A 21,624-nucleotide genomic window follows, 5' to 3' on the forward strand; every position below is an offset into this window, starting at 1 on the left:
GTGATTCCATATTAGTCTGAATTGTAAATGAAGACCTATCTCGTGGTAATTTTATTCCAGCAGTCCTGGGTTGAAACAATAATGCTGCTACAAGATCCAGGTCAAAAACCAACCAGATTCACCTGAACAGAATTCTCATACTTCCATGGGGGAAGACTAAGAACAGGGATAGGGAATATTGGAACCTTTGGTTCCAGAAGATTCCTGAGGTCCTTATACCAATTGGTCATAAAAGGTCTATGTATAAAGTGGCTTTTATTAAAGCCATAGGAACGTCATCTTATACTATTTGCTCAGAGCTAAGTTCCTACCTACTCATATTACCAAAACTAAGGGAGCCAAGCGACATGGTATTTCCCTCCATAGTAATGAAACACTGCTCTCTTGGGTAATTTGCTCTCTTCCCTTTACAACTGAGCAGACCATGGCACAGGGTTTAGGGAGAGAGGGAGACGAAGCCACTTCAGCAGACAGCAGGCTTTCATCCCTTCCAGAAGCTCGGACTGTGAAGCTGATACCTGGTTCCCGCCCAGAGAAGCCCACAGACTGTGGGAATAATTCCTCCAGAGTGGGAGGCACTAAGGGTAAATTTCTCAGCAAAAGGGAAAATGCCAGACTGTGTAAAGCAGGACTCATGCCCCAATGGCTGATTCACACCACCAAACCCCGAGAGACCGATGTATAAAACCAGGAGAGCTGTTTAATCATTTTCTAGTAAGAAGTAAAACTTGTAAATGGATGGATAGGCTACTTGTGTTTGCTGACCAGCAAGTTCTCTCCCTATGCGCTTATGACTACAAAGGAAAATAATAATATATAAATAGTAACGATAACAATTACAGTTACTCTGTTGAGTGCATACCGTGTGCTAGGTATTGTGCTGAGCATTTTATCTTCATAAGTAAGTCTCTCTACAACACTATACAGTGGGTACTATTTTTATCCCCACTTTGCATTGGGGTTCAGAAATGTTTAGAGCAAATAAGCGGTGGACCCACAATTCAAACCCAGTTCTTCCTGCCTCTGAGACCCAAGCTCTGAATCTCCCACCTCCCCGGCCTCTCCTCCCATCTGGGAAACTGGATTGCGATCTGGACTCAGAACAAGGGGCATTATGTGGAGTCTCAAACACAACTCAAATGTAACTGGGCCTCTTTGCAGCCAGTCTCAACACAGTGATGTACAGGGTCTGCATCCCACATACGCAGCGCCCACTGTACTAGCCATCCTACATAGAGGACTTGAGCATCCTTGGACTTAGGTATCCGCAGGGGTCCTGGAACCGAGGGACCACTGTACAAAGAAAGCACAGATCTGACTCCCAAAGCGCCTTGCTGAAAGTCTTATTTTCCTGAAGGTTTTATGAAAAGAAGAGTGAAGAGTTTACACATCATGAAGCTTTCTAAATATTCTGTCTCAACATCTCTGTCTTTTTTCCCAGGTCCCTCTCCCTCTAGGATCTGTCCCCATCCCTTTCCTCCTGCTGCTCTGCTCCATTCCACCTTCCCTCCTTCCGGAGTCCTTCTCTACTTCTCTCCAGATTTCTCCTCCCTCCTCCAAATCTCTCTATCCTGGTTTACCTACTTCAGAGATGGCAGATTGATAGCTCGAAGCTTAGCCTACAACAGTGTTTAGATTGGCTCACACAGTTATTCAAAAATTTGAATTAGTGACAAAATTTAAAATCAGCAGGTTTCACACATAAATTTAATTTGCAACTTAAGGAAAAAAAGGTGTTTTTTTTTTTTTTCTGCATAGCAACCACTGGTTGGAGCTGAGTAGCACCTGCTTTTCCTAGAAGCTCAGATTCTTCCCTTTGTCAGTCTCCTCCCTTCCCCCTAGCCTGCTGACAATGAGTTTGAAGGCCAAGGGCTCTTTGTCATCCTTTTTATCACTAAAGTTATCACCTGACCTTTTCAGGTATTCGAATTTCCAAGCCCTATTTCTTTATTCGGGTACCACAGCATGGTAACTAGTGCAGCTAGACTTTGGAGCAGTCCTTGGGATGGGTTTTCCTGGCACGTCTATGAATATACTTGAACACCTTGTAAATGGGACACTGACAGAGAAGACTGTGGTTCTGTACTGGTTTTTATTGAAAATACTAGACCTGGGCATGTATGCTCATGGGAAATTATCCAAGTGGGTACACCACAGGAGCACATGCCCTGTGCACTCAATTGAATACTGAGCAAAGGTCAGGTTTATCTCCTAGAGACTTGCTCTTATCACAGGGTAAGAATCAGTCGGGCAATAAAACATGAATACTTAACACATCACATGGTGATAGTAACATAATATAGAGAGCTTAATGTTTGTTCTAAGATGGGTGCTTCTTATCTGACTTTTATATTTATGATAAGAATAAGCTTAGTACCTAGTGATTCATCTTTGAAATAAACTTTCTCATTTTTACTTCAAGCTTGGGGATTCATTTAATTAGAATCCTTGAGATTGTCAGGTGAACTTTTATCATTTCTAATGAATCCAGTTTCTGTAGTGTCTTGCTGTGGTAGACTGTACTGTTGTTTAAGAGTATTCACTGCTTCTCCCTTGGATGAGATTATATGTCCTTGCCTTGTTGACATCAGGCTTGACCATGTGATTTGTTTGGGACAGTAAAATGCAAGTGGAAGTGATATGTGTCACTTCAGAGCCAGAGCTCTAAGAGCTAACAGACGTTCATCGTTGTTCTCTCTTCTCTGGACCACAATGAGGAGAGCCAGGATCTGAGGTGAAGGCAACATGGAGCAGAGTCTGTTCCCTGCTGGATATAGAGCCTGAATGAGAAATAAACCTTTGTTACATGTCACTGAGATGTTGGGATCATTTGTTACGGCAGCATAATCTAACTTATCCTGACCAAGACATGGGCAAACAAAGCAAAAATACTAACTCTGATGCCTCTGATATCACAACAGATTGCAAAAATTTCAATTTTTTTTCTGTGTATCAGAATGATTTACATTTTCTCATTCATTGAGAAGTAAATGCCATAAATTTACTTATTTACTTATTTTTGGCTGCGTTGTGCCTTCGTTGCTGCGCGCGGGCTTTCTCTAGTTGCAGCGATCAGGGGCTACTCTTTGTTGCAGTGCACAGGCTTCTCATTGCGGTGGCTTCTCTTGTTGCGGAGCATGGGCTCTAGGTGCACGGGCTTCAGTAGTTGTGGCGCATGGACTCTAGGTGCATGGGCTTCAGTAGTTGTCTCACCGCGGGCTTCAGTAGTTGTGACTCGCGGGCTCTAGAGTGCAGGCTCAATAGTTGTGATGCACGGGCTTAGTTGCTCCGCGGCATGTGGGATCTTCCCGGACCAGGGCTCGAACCTGTGTCCCCTGCATTGGCAGGCGGATTCTTAACCACTGTGCCAGTAAATTTAGGGAAGTCCAGTAAATGCCGTAAATTTAAACTCATAAAATAATTATATACTCATAAAATGCTCTCTTTATATGATACTATGATACATAAAATTACAGATATATAGATACACATGTATCACCCTCCCAGGACAAAGCTTAGATGGGGCACTGTCAATGTTTGCTTTTTTGCATATCCTTTTTTAAGTACCCATTGCTGAACAAACCCCTTTCCAACAGACATATTCTTTCTTGAGATAAGCCAATGGCTTCAATCAAGCTATTGTGTCAAGTTCTGCTAACCTGAAAGGCATTTTGCCCCTTTAAGGTGGCTGTGTATGTCTCAGCTCAAATCCATTATGAGTGAAATATTTTTAAATTATTGCCATAATACATGTACCTGGAAAAAAATGCCAGAGTATAAAATGATAAGCAAATTCTCCCTCCCTGCCCCAATTCCCAGTACCACTCTACAGAAGTAATCCCGTTAGGAGTTTCTTATCAGGGCCAGCTTCATTGGTGTACTACCTCTGCAGTCACCCAGACCCCCACGCTCAGCCCTCTGCACTTGGTTTAATGTGCTACCATTACCATCTGAAATTCTTAATCACGTTTGAACAAGGACCTAGCATTTTCATTTTGCACTGGGCCCCCAAATTATGTAGCTGGTCCTGCTTATGTATATCCTTCCAGAAACATTTTTATGCACACACAAGCATATGTTTGCTTATTTTTTAAAAAACACAGTGGTTCGGAGGTTTGCCTGGTGGCGCAGTGGTTGAGAGTCCGCCTGCCGATGCAGGGGACACGGGTTCGTGCCCTGGTCCGGGAGGATCCCATGTGCCGCGGAGCGCCTGGGCCCATGAGCCATGGCCGCTGGGCCTGAGCGTCCGGAGCCTGTGCTCCGCAACGGGAGAGGCTGCAGCAATAAGAGGCCCGCGTATCGCAAAAAAAAACCCCAAAAAACACAGTGGCTCATCAAGCCCTTTTCTTCTTCCTGGGCCTGCAGAAAGACTACATTTCTCAGCCTCTTTTGCAATTAAGTTGGAACTCTGTGACAGCTCGGGCCAGTGGAAGGCGGGCAGAAGTGATATATACTACTTCCAGAAGGATCCCCTAAGGGGACCTGCCCACTTTTCTGCACAGCCCTTCTGCTATATGTATGGCTCTCTATGTTTGCCTGGAAATGAAGGACTCTAAGGGGGCACAGTTACATGATAGGAGGATCCCATCATAAGTCATCACTGGAAGGGGAGCCACTCGGAAGAACCTCTAACCCACATTAGACTGCTATCCTGTAAAGCTATGGAGTCTTTGGGGTTGTCTACTACAATAGCTATAGTGTTAATTACTGTAAGACATACACAGGCGGGATCACGGTATATATTTATACATAAATATATGTGTGTGTGTGTATGTCTTTTGGCACCTTTAAAAAACCCACATATTTTAGGAGTGTTTTCATTACATGTATGTTGAATTTATACTTAAATTCATCATGAGTTCTTGGTAGGCAACTCACCACGGCTCTTGAGTAATGACAACCTAAGCTATGTTTGTCAAGCACAGAGCAGGAGAATTTCTATGAAGCTCCTTGGGCCAGTCCAAGCCCCAGATCTATTTACCTACTCCCCCTGCTCTGTGCCAAAGCAGGACTGGCTCCTGTAGACTGCATTTCCCACGACTTCCTGAGTCAGCTGGCTTCCTGCTGGGCCTAGCCAATAGAAGACAGGAAATCAGGAGGTGGGAGAAAGGGAAAGGCCAGAGTGTTTTCCCCTTTTCTCATTGCCTTGAACAGCATCTGTAGCAGCTGCTGAATCTTTTTTTTTTTTAAGATTTATTTATTATTTACTTAATTTATTTTTGGCTGCATTGGGTCTTAGTTGCGGCATGCGGGATCTTCCTTGAGGCACACAGGATCTTTCGTTGTGGCACGCAGGCTTCTCTGTAGTTGTGGCGTGTAGGTTTTCTCTTCTCTAGTTGTGGCGCGCAGGCTCCAGGGCGCATGGGCTCTGTAGTTGTGGCACGCAGGTTCCAGAGCACGTGGGTTCTGTGGCTTGTGGCACGCAGGCTCTAGTTGAGGCGCGTGAGCTCAATAGTTGCAGCATGCGGGCTTAGCTGCTCTGCGGCAGGTGGGATCTTAGTTGCCTGACCAGGGATCGAACGTGCATCCCCTGCACTGCAAGGCAGACTCTTTACCAGTGGACCACCAGGGAAGTCCCAGCAGCTGCTGAATCTTTTCAGTGCCTCTACCTCCTGCTGGGCAGGCCCTCCACAGTTATGACTTAAACCAATTGACCCCATCCCTGGTCTCCATAACACCACCTTCCTTTTTTACCCTTCCTTACAGACTGAATGGTTGTGTCGCCCCAGATTCAAATATGTTGAAGCCCTAACCCTCAACATGACTGTACTGGAGGTAGGTCTTTTATGGAGGTGATTACTGTTAAATGAGGTCATCAGGATGGAATACTGATCCTTTTAAGAAAGACACCAGAGAGCTCTCTCTCTCTCTCCCTCCCTCCCACCCCTTCTCTCCCCCATCACACACAACACAGTGAGTCGGTAGCGGCCTAGAAAAGAGGCCTCAGAATGAATTCTACCTCCCTGGCACCTTGATCTTGGACTTCCCAGCCTCTAGAATTGTTAGAAATAAAGTTCTGTTGTGTAAGCCACCCAGTCTGTGGCATTTTGTTATAGCAGCTTGAACAGGCGAAGACACCCTTGCAGCTGAGGAGCTCTGGTAGCTGCCTGGCATTGCTAAGTTCTGGGCTGTCTCCTTCGGGCTTCTCCTTCGGGCTTCTCAGCTTTTCTATCACCAATTCTCTGCATTAAACTCCCTCTATTTCAAGTGCTCACAGTGGTTTCCCGTTTCCTGATCAGACCCTGAATGATTCACTCTATCATTCTCAAAGACATTGCATGGACTGAGATATATCCAGCTTCCTTCACTGACAACGCAGTGTGCTGCTTAAGAAAGACACTATCAAATTAGGCTGACCTGAGTTTGAATCCTGACCCCACCCACTTCCTTGTTCAGTTGCCAAAGTGTAACATTAGTCTCACTAAGCTTCAGTTTCTTCATCCGCAAAATGGGGATAAGAATATTAAAGTCTAGCCCACAGAGGAAATAATGCTTGAAAGGTACTTAGCATAGTGCCTGACACAGAGAAAGTGTTCAGTAAGTGTTAGCTAATATAATAGGAGGAGGGACAGGGCCTGGTGAGGAGCTGACATTGTCGGCCATAATTACCAGAGCGTTCTTATCATTTGCGATGTGCAGTCAGTCTCCTAACAGTGCTGGGAGCCTTTGCGCAGCATCCTAGAAACTTGTTTATAATCCCCTCGTTTATGATCAGTGTCCGGAACACATTATGGGAGAGTCTCAGGAAGTCAGGTTGGCCCTGATTTCCTAATTACCACAGACCACCTTACATTAGGCCTGCCTTTTTTTCTGTACTACCTACACCTGGCCCTGAACTCACCCTTGGTTTCCGGACCTTTAACCAAAGGACCCCAACATCAGACTTCCCTGGTGACACAGTGGTTAAGAATCTGCCTGCCAATGCAGGGGACACAGGTTCGAGCCCTGGTCCAGGAAGATCCCACACGTTGCTGAGCAGCTAAGCCCGTGCACCACAACTACTGAGCCTGCGCTCTAGAGCCCACGAGCCACAGCTACTGAAGCCCATGCACCTAGAGCCCGTGCCCTGCAACAAGAGAAGTCACCTCAGTGAGAAGCCTGAGCACCGCAACAAAGAGTAGACCCTGATCTCCGCAAGTAGAGAAAGCCCGTGCGCAGCGACCAAGACCCAACGCAGCCAATAAAAAGCACCCCAATATATGCAGTCCTCTCTCCCCTCACCCCTCACCCTTCACATACCCCAGCCAGTCCCCAGCATCTAAGGCCTTCCAAAGCCATCGAAAACCTAAGGAACTGCTGAGAATTCGCGACCTGGAATCAGCACATGTTTTCTGTAAAGGGCCAGATAGTAAATATTTCAAGGTTTGTTTGCAGGCCACTTACAGTTTGCATGCTAACTACTCAGTTCCACCTTTTTAGTGTGAAAGGAGCAGAAAGTGAATGGGCATGGCTGTGTACTAATCAAACTGTATTTATAGACACTGATATTTGACTTTCATATAATTTTTACCTGTCACAAAATATTATTCTTCTTTTGAGTTTTAGCTATACCTAAAATATAAAAAATATTCTTAGCTCTCAGGCTGTACAAAAACAGGTGGCAGGCAGAATATGGCCTGCAGGCCATAGTTTTCTGATGGCTTTTAGTCAAGTTCCTGTGCTTTTTTAGTTGTTGCCCTTTCTTTCCTTCTTTGCTGTGTGACACTGGGTAAGTCACTTAGCCTCTCTGGGCTTCAGGGTTTTTTTAATTAAATTATTCAGTTTTATTGAGATATAATTGACATACAATACTGTATACGTTTAAGGTGTACAGCATAATGATTTGACATAACATATATTGTTAAATGATTACCACAATAATTTTTTTTTTTTCTTTTTGGCCCTGCTGCCCAGCATGCAGGATCTTAGTTCCCTGATCAGGGATCGAACCTGCATTCCCCTGCAGTGGAAGCCCGGAGTCTTAACCACTGGACTGCCAGGGAAGTCCCATACCACAATAATTTTAGTTCACATCCATCTGGGCTTCAGTTCTTTCCCAGTAACCCCGGAGTAGTAGTAAATGAGTGTTTATTAAAACCAGCTCTTCCGTGAGGATGGGGCAGGAGAGCAGCTGTTGGTTTTGCTGTTCCTGTTTTCAATCTTTTTTTAATTGTTTAGGTTTCCAGGTAAAAATGTCATTTCAACAGAAGTTCCCCGCGAACGAATTAATTTGAGAAATCACTAATTGATCCAGGGGTTCCAAATCTTTCCCCTGCCTCCTCATTCTTTACCAGCACAAAACAAATCCAACATTTCAAAGAGACGAAATGGCGTAAAAGTTTACTTTCCTCCCTGAGTACTCCCTTATCAGACGATCAGTATGTTTGTTTATGTCTTGTTTATATATTTGTTCTACGCACAAAGTTCCATTCACTCATTAAAGAAACATTTGTGGAGCATCTCCTATGTGCAGCGCACACCCTGGAGGTTCTGAAGTGAACAAAACAGACTTGATTTCTCCCGAAGGAGCGGAGTGATGAAAGAAGGGGCGGGGGTGGGGTGGGGGGATGGCTAGTGCTGTGCGGATGGACCACGTACGAATGCTGGCAAAGAGGGAGGGACAGAGGGAGGGAGGGACAGTTGGATGGAAATCGACCCCAGCTTCTGTGTTCCAAGAACTGTCCAACTGTCATTCCGAACCCCTGCTATCTTACCTCCCCGACTTCCTTCCGGTGCTTTCGCCAAACACAGGCTTCAGTTTCCTGGGCTAGCGCCTGCGCCAACACATCCTTTCCGCCCCTGCCGTTCCCAGCGCACAGGAGGGGAAAGAGTTTGGAAGTCACACCCTCCTGCCCCGCACGCCCCCAGCCCCCCTCCCTCGCGCTTCTCGGAACTGCTCACTGCCCCGCTCGCAGCCGACGCCCCATTACTGCACTTATCAGTTCGGGCCACGTGAAAACCTGGCGACCTGCAGGGCGGCGTTCTGGCCTCCACGCAAGTGTTCTGTTCTCTGTAGGGAAACAATATTAAGGCTAACCCCAATCTGTTTCAGTGACCTTTTCTAGACAGAAACGTTGCTGCCAGCTATTGCTAGGGAATGCACACCTACGCACGTTCTCTGGGGACTTCGGCCTGAAACAGCCTCAAGTCCTGGCTTTCACTCTTCCGGGGTGGGCCTGGGCTGAGAGGTTAGAGGAATGCCTAATCCTGCCCTCTATTTTCTCAGTGACAACTCTTTTTCTTCTCTAGGTCCAGTCCTTTCTTTCCTTCTTATTTCTTTACCCACCTCTTTTCCTCACTCCTCATTCAAGAAAAGTCCTTACAAGATCGAAATTTGACTTCTGAGGAATTTTCAGCAATGCCCAGGGATAACTTTTACCTCTCAGCTTTTCACCTGCTGTTGGAATCTGTTTCTCTCAAGCTGATTGGCCCCTTCTCACCCACTCCCTAAAGTACATAACATGATTTTTATCTCCCTTCCTTTCTTCCTCACCCAATATGGTAGACACTTAGGGGTATCTTTTAGCCCCTGTCTCTCCCTTCTTTGAGAACGTCACACACACCACACTTCTGGGTGAGCCCTTCGCAGCCACATTTGAGTTTGAGCACATGACCTTGCCTCCATGGTATTAACTGGGCCAGGGAGGTATGGGACTCACAACTGGGTCAAGCCTATTCTCTCTTCCAGACTTTGGAATTGAGCTGGAGACTCCAATGGCAACCTGAGCTGGTCTCTTAGGTGCAGGAAATGCAGACAGGGAAGGCTTTGCCACGTGAATGTTGAATCAGTGAAAACTGGTCTGTAGAGAAGAAAGAAGGACACAAATTCTCAGAAGCAGAGATGAGGCTAGAAGAGTAACTCCCTAAGGATATGACAGCTTTCTTGTTCCGGCTTCCTGACCTTTGAGAGCAGCTGCCCTTGGGTTCCTTGAGATTCGCAATGAATGTGATACATAAGCCTGTGTGAGATAGGATGTATTTTACTGCAAGTAAGAGATAACCTAAATCAGGGGTCCCCAACCAGGCTGCACAGCAGGAGGTGAGCAGCGGGTGAGCCAGCGAAGCTTCATCTGCTGCTCCCCAGTCACTCCCCAATCGTTCCCTGTCGCTCACATCACCGCCTGAACCACCACCCCACCTGCTGCTGTCTGTGGAAGAACTGTCTTCCACGAAACCGGTCCCTGGTGCCAAAAAGGTTGGGGACCTCCGACCTAAATGACAGTTGCTTGAACCATTAGGACATTTTTTTTCGTTTAAAAAGTCTGGAGGCAGGCATAGTTGGGGTGTGTTCAGTTCAGCTATGTCATTAAGGACCCAGGTTCTTTCCACCTTTTGGCTATGCTACTCAGCATGATGAATTTCCATTCTTGTGCTTGTTGTTGCCTCATGGTCTCAATATTGCTGCCATGGCTCTAGACATCATGTTTTCACATCATTGCATCAAGTAAGAAAGAAGAGAGGAGAGAGGAAGGGGCTCAATTTTTGTTAATAAAGAGAAATACCTCTTTCTCAGAGGCTCTGCAGAAGACGTCCTCTTATATTGGCTAGAACAGTGTTGAGTATCTACTCTACCTGCAAGGGAGGCTGGAAAAGTGAGTGGCAAAGGGGAATTATCTTTCCATGATTAGCTTAGACCAATTATGATTCGTGGGGTTGGCAGGACAGCTGCTGTGAAATCAAGGAATATCCTTCCTGCACCTGAATAAAATCAGCAAGGAAGAAGGTAAGAGGGGGAGGGGGTTGGTGTTGCATATAAAACAAACAGTGTCTGCCACACCTTCCTCAAACTTCCTGTTCCATTTAGGCTAATTTAACTCTATCTGTTACTTGTAACTAAAAGAATCTTGACTAAGACTCCTGTAAAAAGAGAATGCCTCTTTCCGCATTTCTCTGACTTACCTCCTGCCCCTCCTTCCCCAGGGAGGTGGAATGGGGTACCTGGTTGGTGTGGGGTATGTTCTCCCCTGGGTGGGGATGCTCTATTGACGGTCCTGGCTAGGAGGATCTGGTTTCTTTCTTTCTCTCTCCACCAGGACCACTGGGAGACGGAAACATGCATATGTGTTGCAGACTCAAACTTTCCCTTAGGTGGGCTGCCCAAGGTCTAGATTGGAGGTGAGAAGTTGTCACTCACACACAAGCCACAGATCCCTTATAACAGTAATAAAGGTGACATTTTTCAGGTGACATTTTTGTAAGCTACGTAATTTGGGGGACCCAGTACAAAATGAGTCACTGAAAATTTCAAGATGGTGATGGCAGAACATTAAACCAAGTACAGGGCCCTGTGCAATTCACAAAGGCCCCAAGCCCATGAATTTAACCCAACGCTTTAATTCTGCATCTGCTGACCCTTTTGTCTTACTTCTCAGTTGGTTCAGAACTTTAGTGAAGTTAAGGTTATTATTTACTGGGCCCCTTTGAACCCCAGTGACACTTAACATGGATTTTCAGCAGTTATCCCTTTCCTTCCCCTCCCAGTGCCCCCATCGATGCCCTGATGCACATGCATCTACAGTTCTCTTACTCATATCAAGATAGCTGAGATTCACCCCTATATTTTGAAATCTGTCCTTAAGCCTCACCACCAGAATTATAGAAATTAATATACAGGCTATTGGCTTCGGTGTATACAGCCTTGGGTTCTGATTTTCCCTCTGCCATTCACTACTAGTATATGGATTTGAGTCTGTTACTGATCCTCTAGGGCAGCGGTCCCCAACCTTTTTGGCACCAGGGACCAGTTTCATGGAGGACAATTTTTCCATGGATGGGGGTGGGGCAAGGGGAGTGGGGTGGTGGTTCAGGCGGTAATGCGAGCGATGGGGAGGGGCAGATAAAGCTTCGCTCGCTCGCCCTCCGCTAACCTCCTGCTGTGCGGCCGGGTTACTAACAGGCCGAGGAGTTGGGGACCCCTGTTCTAGGAGACTCAGTTTCCTCATATGCAGGGTGGGGCCGGTCATAATGTATGTTAGCTCTCGGCACACTATAGAAAGTGAATAGTTTTTGAAGGAATATCACAGTCGTATCCATCCATTCCTTCCTCCCCTCCCCTCCCTCCCCCCTTCTCCCCTCCCTCCCTCCCTTCCTTCCTTCCTTCCTTTTATTCAATTATTATCAAGTACTCCATGGGCCAGGTACTGAGGTAGGTGCTGCTGAAATTACAGAGTTTATAAAACACAGACCCTTTCCTATCAAAGAAGACGACAGTATCCTGGTGAGAGTTGGTTGTTGTTTTGTTTTGTTTTGTTTAGTAAAGTATCTTAGGTTTTGTTTTTCACAGCTTTATCATGATGTAATTTATATATATTAAACTTCAACACCTATAGTATACAATGCAGTGAGTGGTTTTTAGTATATTTATAGAGTTGCACCGCCATCACCATAATCTAATTTTAGACTATTTTCATGGTCCCACCCCCAAAACCTGTACCCATTAGCAGTCATTCCCAATCCCTCTGCCCTCTCCTTATTCTACCCCCACATATACCCCACCACACCCCAGCCCAAGACAATCACTAATTTATTTTCTGTCTCTGGTTTGCCTGTTCTGGACCAATATATAGTTTTTTTGGTCTGGCTTCTTTCACTTAGCATAACGTTTTCATTTTTCATGTATGTTGTAGCATGTATCAGTACTTCACTCCTTTTTTATTGCTAAATAATATTCCAGGGCTTCCCTGGTGGCGCAGTGGTTGGGAGTCCGCCTGCCAATGCAGGGGACACGGGTTCGTGCCCCGGTCCGGGAGGATGCCACATGCCGCGGAGCGGCTGGACCCGTGAGCCATGGCCGCTGAGCCTGCGCGTCCGGAGCCTGCGCGTCCGGAGCCTGTGCTCCGCAACGGGAGACGCCACAGCAGTGAAAGGCCCGCGTAGCGCAAAAAAAAAAAAAAAAATTCCATTGTATGGATATATGACCCTTTATCTATTCAACAGCTGATGTACATTTGAGTTGTTTCTACATTTTAGATGTTATGAATGATGCTGCTACGAAGATTTGTATACAAGTTTTAGTGTTGACATATGTTTTCATTTTTCCTGTGTAGGTATCTAGGAGTGGAATTGCAGGGTCATATGTTAACCCTATGTTTAACATTTTGAGGACCTGCCAAACGGTTTTACAAAGCTGCTGAACCATTTTACATTCCCACCAGCAATGTATGAGGGTTCCAGTTCCTCCACATCCTCATTAACATTTGCTATTGTCTGGCTTTTAGTTTTAGCTATCCTAGTGGTTATGAAGTTGTTGGGGTTTTTTCTTTTTTTTTTTTTTTTTTTTTTTTTGTGGTACACGGGCCTCTCACCGCCGCGGCCCCTCCCGTTGCGGAGCACAGGCTCCGGACACGCAGGCTCAGCGGCCATGGCTCACGGGCCCAGCTGCTCCGCGGCATGTGGGATCTTCCCAGACCGGGGCCCGAACCCGTGTCCCCTGCATTGGCAGGCGGACTCTCAACCACTGCGCCACCAGGGAAACCCGAAGTTGTGGTTTTGATTTACATTTCCCAAATGACTAATGACGTTGAGCATGTTTTCATTTGCTTATTAGACATTTGCATTTCCTCTTTGGAGAAATGTTTATTCAAATCCTTTGCCCATTTAAAAATAATTTGTCTTTTTATTATTAAACTATAAGAGTTCTCTATATGCTCTGGATACAAGTTTCATATCAGATGAATGATTTGCTGATGTTTGTTCCCATTCTTTTTTTTTTTTTTAATAAATTTATTTATTTATTTACTTTTGGCCGCGTTGGGTCTTCGTTGCTGCACGCGGGCTTTCTCTAGTTGCGGTGAGCAGGAGCTACTCTTGGTTGCGGTGCACGGGCTTCTCATTGCGATGGCTTCTCTTGTTGTGGAGAACGGACTCTAGGCACACGGGCCTCAGTAGTTGTGACTTGCAGGCCCTAGAGCACAGGCTCAGTAGTTGTGGTGCACGAGCTCAGTTGCTCCATAACATGTGGTATCTTCCCGGACCAGGGCTTGAACCCGTGTCCCCTGCATTGGCAGGCGGATTCTTAACCACCTGCCACCAGGGAAGTCCCTATTTGTTCCCATTCTGTAGGTTGTTTTTTCACTTTTTTTTTTGCGGTACGCGGGCCTCTCACTGTTGTGGCCTCTCCCGTTGCGGAGCACAGGCTCCGGATGCGCAGGCTCACCGGTCACGGCTCACGGGCCCAGCTGCTCCGCGGCATGTGGGATCTTCCCAGACCGGGTCACGAACCTGCATCCCCTGCATCGGCAGGCGGACTCTCAACCACTGCGCCAGCAGGGAAGCCCTGTTTTTTCACTTTCTTAATGGTGTCCTTTGAATACTAAAATTTCTTAATTTTGATGAAATCCAATCTTGGTACTTTTTCTTTGGTTGCTTATGCTTTTGGTATCATATGTAAAACCATTTCTAAATCCATGGTCACGAAGATTTATACCATTATTTTCTTCTAAGGATTTTATAGTTTTTATCTCTTACCTTTAGTTCTTTGATCCATTCTGACTTTGCTCACTTCCTGATGTTGTATCACTCTTACTTGGGCTTTCCTTTTGGTAGCCAAATGGCTACAGCAGCTGTAGGCTTCACATTCATACAGCACACCTTCTGGAAGAACAGGTAGATTTCCTCCCTCCAAGCATTGAACCCAAATCTCCAGTCTTACCATGACTGAATCAACTAAGTTCCTGTGTCTGTCCCTGAGCCAATCACTGTGGCAAGGCTCCGGGCAATAGTTAACTCTAAATATATGACTATTGACCAGTGAAGGAAGAATGGAATAGATGATGGAGAAGCAACCAGTTGAAATGTGAGATATAGACTGGCAGATTAGCATGGGATGGTCAGCATGGGGAAAGGCAGGTTTGGATTGAAATAGAAGGTGACTCTATAGTTGTCATTTATGTCTTAAAAGGTGTTATTGATATAAAACAGAAATATACTGTGTTTTGAAATGTTAGAGTATCAGTGTCATAAAGTAGGTACAAGAAAGTTCTTTTTCCTTGTCAACTGCTTGAGCACCTCTGTTGCATCCCCAGAACTTGTTCTAATTCCTGTGCTTTTCAGGACATCTACTGAGAGAACTTGCAGTGTGACTTTGGAGATACCCCGAGAGCATAAACAACAGAATAGCCCTCTTCTAGATACAAGTTGAAATGGCTCTCCCAGACAGCAGGTACCAGAATTGGTTTGGGGGCTAGTAAAAGATAGGAAAAAAAAGTGCAAAAAAGTTAGGAAATATTGAGGATGGGGGAAGAACCCCAAAAGGCCATTTTAAAGGTAGTTATTTTGTACAAGAATTATGTAGCATTGTCAAGTGAATATAAAGAGAGTGATGGGGAAGACAGCAAAATCTTTGAAGAGTTCTATAATGAAGTGGAAAAGAAATGGCTGCCTCACCGTAAACAAATTCTGCTTTCCATTTGGGAAACCACTGATCTCCCATTCTCAGAGCCTGTGGCTCAGAATCGGAGGAGTGGGTGGGCACAAGATTCAGGCCTGGCCAAACAATTCAGCATCCACCTGAGACATGTGACCTGAGCTGGGCCAATGGGAGCTTAGCTAGGATTCTCACTGGGACCCCAGAAAAGAGGCTTTCTCTCTCAGCTGAGATTTTAAAGCTGATGGAAGGCAAGCTTGCCAGCCGTGAGCCATCTTTAACATCACTTGGTGAATCTATCTGGGAATGAAGCCAACTCAGAGGGACGCTAAACCAAGGAACTTGTTTCTGATTCCTGATCACCTGGATCCAGTCAGATCCACCTCTACTCTTTTTGGTTATGTGAGCCGAACCTCCTCTATGCTTAATCCAGTTTGAACTCAGTTTCAAAACTTGCAAAGCAGAGTCTTGACTAATACCACCACCATCATTGTAATCGTTATCTGCAACACCATGCCCTTCTCCTCCTTCCTGGAGCTAGATGCAAAAGTCCACTTCCTGAAGCAGAGCCTCAGATGATTACAATAATCAGTGGAGTGAGTGCCCACAGGAAGTCCAGGGTGGCAGTGCGAGTGTGGTGGTTGAGTAGGGCAAAGGAAACACCAGGCAGAGCTCTACCACTGAGAGACAGGCTCCAGCTGCCTATTGTTGGAGTGTTCATCTGTCTCATCTCTGAGCTCTGATTGCAGATGCCTCGTTAGACACAGATTAAAATCACTCTACTGGATGCTCAGCAGGCACCCCAAACCAATCAGGAAACATCATTCCTCTTAAAGCTTTGCTTTTGCAATCATTCCTTTAAACAGCTCAGGCCTCACAACAATGCAATTCTAAACTCTTGTCTCAGGGCCTACTAAGTTTTGTGAATGCAAACATTGTCGCTGAAAATGATCCAAAAACGTTATTCAAGATATTCCAGCAAAAATAGGGCCAGAAACTCTAGGAGAGAAGAAGTGACTCTAAATTCCTTGTATTAGCTTAAGAGTAATAAAAAGGGAACTAACGGACCCATTTCTTGTAAATCAAGACTGTAAATTTGGGGACTTCCCTGGTGGTCCAGTGGTAAAGAATCCATCTTGCAATGCAGGGGATGAGGGTTCGATCCCTGGTCGGGGAACTAAGATTCCCATAGGCTGCAGGGCAAGTAAGCCTGCATGACACAACTTCTGAGCTTGCGTGCCTCAACAAGAGAGGCTGCGTGCCACAAACTACAGAGCCCATGTGCCCTGGAGCCTGCACACCACAACTAGAGAAGAGAAAACCCACACGCCACAACTAGAGAGAAGCCCGCGCACCACAACGAAGAGCCCGCATGACATAACGAAAGATCCCACGTGCTGCAACTAAGACCCGACACAGCCAAAAATAAATTAAATAAATAAATAAATCTTAAAAATATAGATTGTAAGCTCCACAAGAGCAGAGACCATGTTTCTACCTGCTTATCATTGTATTTGCAATACCTAGAATGATGCCCAGAAAAAACTATTTGTTGAATGATTGACCAAAGAGATAACAGATTTTTTAAAAATTAATTAGTTAATTAATTAATTTTTGGCTGCATTGGGTCTTCATTGCTGCGTGCGGGCTTTCTCTAGTGTGGTGAGCGGGGGCTACTCTTTGTTGCGGTGCCTGGGCTTCTCATTGCGGTGGCTTCTCTTGTTGTGGAGCACTGGCTCTAGGCACATGGGCCTCAGTAGTTGTGGCTTGCAGGCTTAGTAGTTGTGGCTTGCAGGCTCTAGAGCGCAGGCTCAGTAGTTGTGGCACATGGGCTTAGTTGCTCCGCGGCATGTGGGATGTTCCTGGACCAGGGCTCAAACCTGTGTCCTCTGCATTGGCAGGCAGATTCTTAACCACTGCTCCACCAGGGAAGTCCAAAAGAGATAACTGATTGAATGAAGCATGAAAGGTTTGGAAAGGGAAGACCAAGTGATGCTCTTAGAGTCAGGATCAGATCGACACAGCTCTGAGTTGTCCAGCCCTGGGTTTTGTACCAAAGCAGATTTCTTCTGGAGGGCCCTTTCTACCTTATGATTCTATTGTCATTTTAACTACTATTGGACATTGGCCATTTTCGCCTGCCCAGTGTTTGTTCCCTTTTTCTATGAGGTCCTCAGTTTCCTTTTGAGAAAGTCCTCTGCTCATTTTGTGTCCTCTTTTGGAGAGGTGGATCCTGTTAGGCACCTTCCACCATGAAAGATGAAGGTATCACACTCTTTTCTTTGTTTGCCACCCACCCCCATGGACCAATGTGACCTAAAGTCAGCCAATCAGATACTCTCTCCCATGACTGACTCTTGGGCAAGTGACTCAAGGATGGAAGGGCTGGTTAGAGCTCATTTATTTTGATGGTGGTGCGCTCACCAGTTTCTGCCACAAACCCTCGCTAAGGTCCTTGCTGCCTAGCCCTCTGGATCTCCGCTCACTCCTGAGTTTTTCTAAGCCTGGCCCCCCAGCCTTTAGCCAGGTCTCTGAGCTGCTAATAACCTTCCAGTGAATTCCCATCTGTGCAAGTCAGGCAGCGTTAACTTGTGCTGCATGCAACCAAGACCCCTATTTGACAGCGCAGGCCAGCTGCTCCTCCGGCTGTACAGTTTCTCTCACTTTATTTCTCTTCCTAGGCTGCAGTCCTGCATGGCCCTTTAAAAAAATACTATACTGGAAGCCTCCTCCTTTAATACTGATTCCAAGCAATTGTTATTTGTCCTTTCCATTCCATTCCTTGTAGTGGGCAATGATAGGGTTGTTCCTTCCTTCTCCACATTGAATCCTCCTTTTCTGTAACTGATTCCTCACCTCCAGCAGCTTGGCCTTGGGCTTTGACCATCATTGATTGGTCAAACATTAGATATCTCACCTTAAACTGGGCCAATCAAATTTCTGTTTCCTGGGAATTTATAAGCTTTACCTAGGGAATGTGAAAGCTGTAGGTGGCTGACTGCTAAGCCTCAGAAGTGAGCTGGTTCTAGGGGGAAGGTCTATAATTTTCTGTTGCTGAGGTTTGGGATTCTTTTCTGGGTCCCAACACTTACCTATCTTGAGGAGAGTGCCAATAAATATATATAACTCTCTCTCTTTTTTTTTTAAAACATCTTTATTGGAATATAATTGCTTTACAATGGTGTGTTAGTTTCTGGTTTAAAACAAAGTGAATCAGCTATACATATACATATATCCCCATATCTCCTCCCTCTTGCATCTCCCTCCCACCCTCCCTATCTCACCCCTCTAGGTGGTCACAAAGCACTGAGCTGATCTCCCTGTGCTATGCGGTTGCTTCCCACTAGCTATCTATTTTACATTTGGTAGTGTATAAAATATAACTTTCTTGATTAAGTTTTCTAATATTGGCTTATCTGCAATCAAAACAACCTTAATTCAATTCACAGTCTCCATGTGATAGAAGGCTCCTTGGAGGCAGGGCCGGATTTTCATTCATTCATCCATTTATTCACTGATCAAACATTTATTGGGGACTTCCCTGCTGGCGCAGTGGTTGAGAGTCCGCCTACCGATGCAGGGGACACAGGTTCATGCCCCGGTCCGGGAAGATCCCACATGCCGCGGAGCGGCTGGGCCTGTGAGCCATGGCCGCTGAGCCTGCGCGTCCGGAGCCTGTGCTCCACAGCGGGAGAGGCCGCAACAGTGAGAGGCCTGCATACTGCAAAAAAAAAAAAAAAAAAAAAAACATTTATTGGGCACTTACTATGTTTCAGGCACTATAGTAGGTGCTGAGAACACCAAGAGGAATTAGACAATCCCCTGAATTCACGGAGCCTGCTCTCTGTCTAGTTGGGGTATTAATGTCTTCAATCATTCATTCATTTAACAAGTAGTTCATTTATTCTAATGAATTAATCATCGCCAGCACTTATTGAATATTATGTGACAGGCCCTGGTACTAAATGCTTTTCTTATTTAATTCTCATAATTCTATGAGATATGTCCCAATTTACAGATGAAGGAACTGAGTCACAAAGAGGTTAGGCAGCTTTGCCAAAGTCACAAAGCTTCTAAGTGCTGGAGGTGGGGCTCCAATCCTGTCTGACTACAGAGCTCTTGCTTCTAATCATTGTGTGACCTCACTCTCAAAATAAAGAATCCCAAAGCAATGTGACATATGCCTACACAGGTGTGTATAAAGTCCACAGAGAAGAAAGTGACTGATTTTGCCTAGAGGTTGGAGTTCAAGAAAGGTTTCACAGCTGAAGAGGTTTGAGCAATCTTGGAGGAAGAGAAGAATTGTAAGCCTGGTGCCTTGCACAGAACTTTGCACATGAACTCAGTAAAATGATGATAAGGCAGCTTATGCCTCTGGAAGGAGTTGTTTTCCTGTGTACATGGAGTCTGGGGTGTTTCCTACTGCCTTCTGAGGCATCCCTTTTGTGATTTAGCAATGGTGTGCAAGATCATCAGATCATTTATGTATTATATCATTCATGTTCACAAAAACTTTGTGAGGTAAGTAGTACAGGTATTAACTTCGTAAGATGCGTGAGGAAGCCAAGGTTGATGTTGCATAACTTGTACAAGACCACACATGGTGAGTAAGTGGCAGAACAAGACAAGGCCCTGGTGTCCTACCCTCTGGAGGGAGGGATTGCCTAGCAGGATTCCTTAATCTAGCCAGGCTCCTTAACTCTCACTCTCCAGTAAGGCATTGCTGTTTCCAGCCTCTATACCTAAGCTTCCAAAGGTTCCCTCTCCCAGGATCACCCACCCCTTCCTTCTCATTTCCATCTCTCCAAATACTGCTCATCCTTCAAGAGCAAGCTCATTCCACATCTTCCTCCCAGGCCTTCCCTAGCTTCATTCAGCTCACTGTCTAAGCCCCAGTTAAATCCGTTACCCGTGCTTCCAACCAGATTCCTGCCCTGAGAACTTCCTGTATAGAAAGTCTAGACTTGTCACTGTCAACCAGCCTTCCGCATCAGAACTCCTGTTGCCTAATCATTCCAGCCTTTGGTCAGCCTTTTATTGTTGTTTACTTTATTTATTTGTTTAAACATTTTTATTGGAGTATAATTGCTTTACAATAGTGTCAGTTTCTGCTTTATAACAAAGCAGAATCAGCTATACATATACATACCTCCCCGTACCTCCTCCCTCTTGGGTCTCCCTCCCACCCTCCCTATCCCACCCCTCTAGGTGGCACAGCCAGTATTCAAACCCAGACTGACTCCAGAGTCCATACTCTTAAACATGACACTAAATTCTTTTTTTTTTTTTCTGTACGCGGGCCTCTCACTGTTGTGGCCTCTCCCGTTGGCGGAGCACAGGCTCCGGACGCGCAGGCTCAGCGGCCATGGCTCATGGGCCCAGCCGCGCCGCGGCATGTAGGATCCTCCCGGACCGGGGCACGAACCCGTGTCCCCTGCATCGGCAGGCGGACTCTCAACCACTGCGCCACCAGGGAAGCCCCGACACTAAATTCTTTATGGGTAACCAAAAGTTTCTTGCTACAATGTAAATCCATTTCTTCTCTTTCTAATAACTATGGGAATATAGAGCTAAAGAGATGAAAAATAATATGTATACATTATGCTCCTAATAGGAGCCAGGTATTGTGATAGGTGCAAAATGGCTTATTAATGTAATTCTTGCAATGAGTCTATGAAGCAGGAAGTATTAACTCCATTTTAAAGAATTTGGCTCCTAAAGTGGTTAAACACTCAAGGTTTAGATTCTGGTTACTGTCAGAGCTGGAACAACCAGGTTTCTTGTTTTTCAAGGAAGTGTTCTTAAAAGGAAGTTGCACAGAAAACCCTGATAGGGACAGATGTGAAGGGCAAAGAGACACCCGAATCATTACTTAAAATGTGTTAATGTATGATGCATATTGAAGAATGGTGAAGGAATGTCGAAAAAGGCTTACTATAAAAACCCACAGAAGAATTAGCTAATTAAATTAAGGGCTGGGATTCAAACCCGACAACTTCCCGGGAGGCAAGGGTAGAGAGGGTGCCACCTGTCCAGAAGAGGGAACCCGCTCTAGAGACCTGGTCCCAGGTCCAAAGGTCGCTTCAGAAAACCCCCTTGACACCCGCGGGCCGTTTTATTCCATCCCGTCATTGGACAGGTAGGAGCCTGGGGTCCGCCTCCTCCTCCTCCAGATTGGTCAGCAGTCCTCAGGCTCACGACACTCCTGCGCGCCCCGCCTGGTCTCCAGCTCCCGGGCCCAGCCTACGGCGATCCGCTGCTTCGTGGGGGAGTGGGTCCCG

At 45.8% G+C, this 21,624-nt stretch overlaps 1 long non-coding RNA gene across 1 annotated transcript; it reads right to left on the reverse strand.

Moving 5' to 3' along the window:
- Nucleotides 1–1,636: 1,636 nt before the first annotated feature.
- On the reverse strand, nt 1,637–8,841 carry LOC109547438 (uncharacterized). Its single transcript, XR_002173243.2, has 3 exons — nt 8,694–8,841; nt 4,982–5,070; nt 1,637–2,780 (listed from the first exon to the last, which is right to left on the reverse strand). It is a non-coding gene; the product is annotated as an uncharacterized lncRNA (long non-coding RNA).
- Between the last annotated feature and the right edge of the window lie 12,783 nt (nt 8,842–21,624).

Source organism: Tursiops truncatus, chromosome 2 (genome assembly GCF_011762595.2).
Source record: "Tursiops truncatus isolate mTurTru1 chromosome 2, mTurTru1.mat.Y, whole genome shotgun sequence".
In the NCBI taxonomy this organism is placed as follows: Eukaryota; Metazoa; Chordata; class Mammalia; order Artiodactyla; family Delphinidae; genus Tursiops; species Tursiops truncatus.